At 36.2% G+C, this 5,227-nt stretch overlaps 1 pseudogene; it reads left to right on the plus strand.

The window, feature by feature from the left end:
* LOC104772686 lies at positions 1,431-4,507 on the plus strand (annotated as a pseudogene).

Consider the following 5,227-nt stretch of genomic DNA (forward strand, 5'->3'; position numbering starts at 1 on the left):
ATCAACGGTACAACTGAGATATAATAGGACAACTGGGTACAAGCGAGTGATAAATAGGACAACTGGTACAACCAAGATATAATAGGACAACTGGTACAACCAAGATATAAATAGGACAACGGGTACAACCAAGATATAATAGGACAACTGGTACAAAATAGTACAAATGTTGCAAACGTAACTTTTGCAATTCTAAACCCTAGCACCGCCAGACTCACTAATTCGTTTCTTCTTGATTCATTCACTGTTGTTATCGCCGATTCCTCGCTGTTAACCTTCCACTACTCCTCCGTTGTCAACCTTCCACTACACCGCTTCCTCCGGCATCAACCTTCACCGCTTCCTCGTTTTCTATTAACAGATCCGTCGCAAAATCCAACAAGGCGTCTTTCACCGGATCTGAAGCCAAAACAGATCCATCAGCGACTAGGATCTCATCACCTTTCTTCACTCATTCGTTTGATTTCACGTTCATCTCTCTCGATTTCGTCATCTTCTTCTTTGTTCTAGATCTGATTTTGTTTCAGTTGGGTGAAAAAGACGTGTTTAAAATCATTAGATTAAATGAATAAAGTAAGGAGTTTTTGGTCTTTTCTGTACTTTTTGATATAAAATAAATTAAAAATAAAACGCTGGCATTCTAGCTCTTTCTTTTATAAATTATGGCTTTCTAGACATTGATTCTTACAGACTTTATAAATTATGGAAGTACACAACATAGTTTTTGTAGACTTTATATTTTTAATAAATGGTTACAAATTGTTACAAATAGGTTATAGATAGGTTATAGATTAATTCATATATTAATCAGTTACACCTAAATATTGGGTGCAACCTTAATTGGGGATATTCTAAATTGATAATTGATATATTAATGGTAACAAATAAACTCATGGATATTCCAAACTGTATTTTTGGAAGGTTTTAGTCTTATATCAAGTTGTTTCCAAAGATCTTTAAACACAATATTATAAATTTACTTTCCTGATTAGGACCCGTGCTCTAGCACATATTGAATTTTTTTTTATTTATATTATAATTTTAAGACTTACATATTAAATTTTTATATACTCTAACACGTAAGCTGCTGGAGACACTTTATCACGGATTAATAATTTTATATATTCTAGCATGCATTAAAATTAATAATATAAAAGTTACATAATAAATTTACATTATATAAGTAATATTTACCATAAAAATTGTTTGCATATATTATATCCAATTAATATTATAAACAATTACATATATAATATTTTAAAAATAATGAAAAGTATTACCGCACAGATCCAAATCTAGTAATTTAGTAGTCAGAAGAAACTCGTGTACCCCACAATATCAAAAACAATAACTTAACTCAGTTCTACAATATGCGATTCCGGTTCGATTAATTTGGTATGAGAAATTGTGGTACAACATATTGTATGAAGATTCTGATTCAATCTCCCTTCGAAAACTTTCGATTATGAAATTACTACATACATAATCTTTCTGTATCTGCTCGATTAATTCGGTATGAAATAATCAAACCAGTCAATTTCAATTGAAACCCAATCCAAAGTCCAAAAAACTCATAAAAGTCTAACGTAAGAAGCCAAGATTTCGCCATGAGAGATGGAGAAGTCTCTGATTGCGCATCATTTACACTCGAAGAATGGAATGGTTCTTCTTCTACTAAGCTATTCAGAACTGCAACCATCACTGCCTCCACTTCTCTCTCCATCCAAAGGTTCTTCCTTTGTTCCTCCTTTTTCTAATCCATCCAAATCTGATAGTTTCAGTGAGAATTCACAACAAAATTGAGAAACTTTCTGCTGCTGGTGATTGATCATAGATCTGCTAATCGCTTCAATCATGTATGGAGACGAGTTCTTCAAGCATTTGTACCGGAGGCAAGTTTTTTGTTTTCTTTCTTTCTTTTTCCCTTTTTAGAATCTGGTCTTCGGATTAGGGTTCGTCTGAATTGTACTTTGTATGATGATGCAGGGCTTCCCTGGTAGTGTAACTCCGGATTATGTAGGGTTTCAGTTATGGGACACGTTACAGGTAATGTGAGAGAATATGCTTTGTGTGCCTTATCGCTACTGTAAAATTTGATCTGTGGTTGAATTTGTGACTCGGCTATGTTATATTTTGTTTGCAGGGGCTCTCAACTTATATAAAGATGATGCTTTCCACTCAGGTGAGCTAAAGTGTTTTGAGTTCTTAAATTGGTCTGCTTTTCTGATCTGGATTAGTTTCATTTCAGGCTCTTTTGAGTGCAATTGGCGTTGGTGAGAAATCCGCAACAGTTATAGGTGCTACATTTCAAGTGAGTTTCTTCTATTGCTGATATTTAACATGTCTCCTACTTTAGAATTCACTGGCTCTTCTTTTAAGCACTATAAGTTGCAAGGGATTATGGTTGTTATATCTTGTTTGTAATATGCAGTGGTTTCTGAGGGATTTTACTGGGATGCTTGGAGGCATATTGTTCAGGTGCCTATATTGTAGATTCTATCAGCAATTGATTCTCTTTATATGCTGAGTATCAATATCAGCCTTTCGTAAAATGTGGGAATTGTCTGATGTTCTGTTCTTCAGGGTTCCAACCTGGATAGTAATGCAAAAATGTGGCGTCTTGTTGCTGACCTTATGAATGATATTGGTATGTTCTATTGTTTTCTTTCATCACACCAGTTTAGTTAGTTGCCACATTTACACTTGACAATCATTGCCCTCATTTGGTTCTCAGAGTCTTTGAATAATATCAAGTTTGTTGCTTTTATTGCAGGGATGCTAATGGACCTTCTTTCTCCTTTGTTTCCATCTGCCTTCATCATTGTGGTTTGCTTAGGGAGCCTGTCAAGATCATTTAGTGAGTTTCATTACTTGCATCAAACACTGAACTTGAGATTTCCTCTTTGATTGATACATCGGTTTTTAACGTTTTTTCGATCTCCACTACTTGAATTAGCTGGTGTTGCAAGTGGAGCAACCAGAGCAGCTCTAACTCAGCACTTTGCTCTCCAAGAGAATGCAGCGGATATATCTGCTAAGGTATTTGAACTTTTTTTCACTGTGAATGATTTTAGAAAACTATAAATGTAAACTTCTTAGTAGTTTTTTTTTTATCTACTTTATTTATTGAAAGGAAGGAAGCCAAGAGACTATGGCAACTATGATGGGTATGTCATTGGGAATGTTGCTAGCTCGGTTTACCTCTGGAAACCCTTTGGCTATTTGGTTTTCGTTCCTCTCTCTCACAGTGTTTCATATGTATGGTAAGTTACAAATGAAGGTTAAAGCCTAGATCAGATCAGAATTTCTCTAATTATTTGTATTTACTGTTTCCCTTTCTTATTTTTTTAGCAAACTATAGAGCTGTCCGGTGTCTTGTATTGAATTCACTAAACTTCGAGAGGAGTTCGATTCTTCTAACACATTTCATGCAAACTGGCCAAGGTAGTTTAAGTGTTATTGAGTTTTAGAACGTTTCAGTGACTTCCCTTTGTTCTTAACTGGTTCCTCTTCATCAGTCATCACTGCATCATATATCAGTAACTTTCTTTAACTAAACATGTCGCCAGTTCTCTCTCCCGAACAGGTTTCTTCAATGGAGGGTGTATTGCCTGTGTGGGCCACTTCACTGAGATCAACTGATTCAAAAATATTGCATAAGAGAGTGCACTTAGGAGTAAGAGTTTCTTCTCTTCCTCGTCTAGAGATGTAAGTTCAATACTTTAAACAAAACAGATGATGGTTTAAAAAGAGAATAGATTGTCGCTGGTTTAGGGAAAGAATCGGTTTGAGGTTGACAATATTATGTGCAGGATGCAGCTGTTAAACGGTGTTGGAGCTTCTTCATACAAAAATGGTTAGATTGATTTCTTTTTCCATAATATTTCAGGGACATTAGTTTCTCCGTCTATATTTGACTTAAACTCGGTTATTGTCTGTTGCATACTCCTGCAGCTAAGTACTTATTGGCGCACAGAAAGGGAAATGTTAGTGTGATCTTGCACAAAGATTCAGCGGCCGCAGATGTGTTGAAATCGTATATACACGCGATGGTTTTGGCAAACCTTATGGAAAAAAGCACATCTTTCTATTCGGAAGGAGAAGCTTGGATGGATAAACACTATGACGAATTTCTCCACAAGGTAATATAGATCACTATGACGAAGCTGGTGTTTTCATGACATGAAAGTGATTGTTCTAAGTTTTGATTTTCACTTCTTCTTTTTTTCTTCTTCTTCCCACAATCCCACTATGTAGCTAAGATCAGGAGGTTGGAAAACAGAACGTCTTCTTTCACCTTCCATTACTTGGAGAGCAAATTGGATAATCTCACACTTCCGGTGCTAAGATCGACTGAAGCTTTATCGCCTTTTTTTAAGATCAAAATTGTTTGGCAAAGTACTAGAAACTGATATGTTAGTTCTTGGTTTCCATATTCTATAGTAGGTTGGATCATATGCTTTTGAAGTTTTGTTACATATTTCTCCAAACTACTTTACTCAGTCAATTTTACGTAGATCAAGAAACTAACAAATCCAAAATAGGCTACTCAAAATCAACCAAGATCAGTAGGTCAGTAAATGTGGGACTTTTGAGTGTTTTTCAGGCCTGGGATAAAAATCGAACCGAACCATACCGAACCGAGATTTTAGGTGTTCGGTTCGACTTTGGTTATAAGAGATGAACCGATCGGCGGTAATAATAAAGCCAACCGTTTTTTTTTTCCTAAACGCAAAAACTGGCATTGGAATCGCTTCGAACGTAAATAAATTACCAGTTTCTGAATCCTCCTCAGTCCTCACATTATCCAGTTCATCGCTTAAACCCGCAACAACTCCGGTTAACAATCCCAGCCGGCGAATCGAATCCACGGTGAGTCTTTTTGTTTTTACAAAATCGAATTTTTGTGTACCCTAGATTTTGGAATTCCGATTAAGTTAGTTTTTTTTTTTGTTCGTAGCTCTTAGCTCTTAGGGTGAATGATGATGCCTCGTGACGATAGATTTAGCGAACTACCGGATCCTTTGATAACTCAAATACTCCTACACCTTCCGACGAAAGATTCGGTGAAGACGAGCGTTTTATCGACTAGGTGGAAGAATCTATGGCTACATGTCCCTGGGCTTGACTTAAACTGCCGTGATTTCTCTTTCAAAAACCAGAACGAGCTTGAGATGGTTACTTTCATCGACAGGTTTCTCCAGTTCAACCCTGAGTCACGCCTTCT

The sequence above is a fragment of the Camelina sativa genome, chromosome 3, assembly GCF_000633955.1.
Source record: "Camelina sativa cultivar DH55 chromosome 3, Cs, whole genome shotgun sequence".
Taxonomy (NCBI): Eukaryota; Viridiplantae; Streptophyta; class Magnoliopsida; order Brassicales; family Brassicaceae; genus Camelina; species Camelina sativa.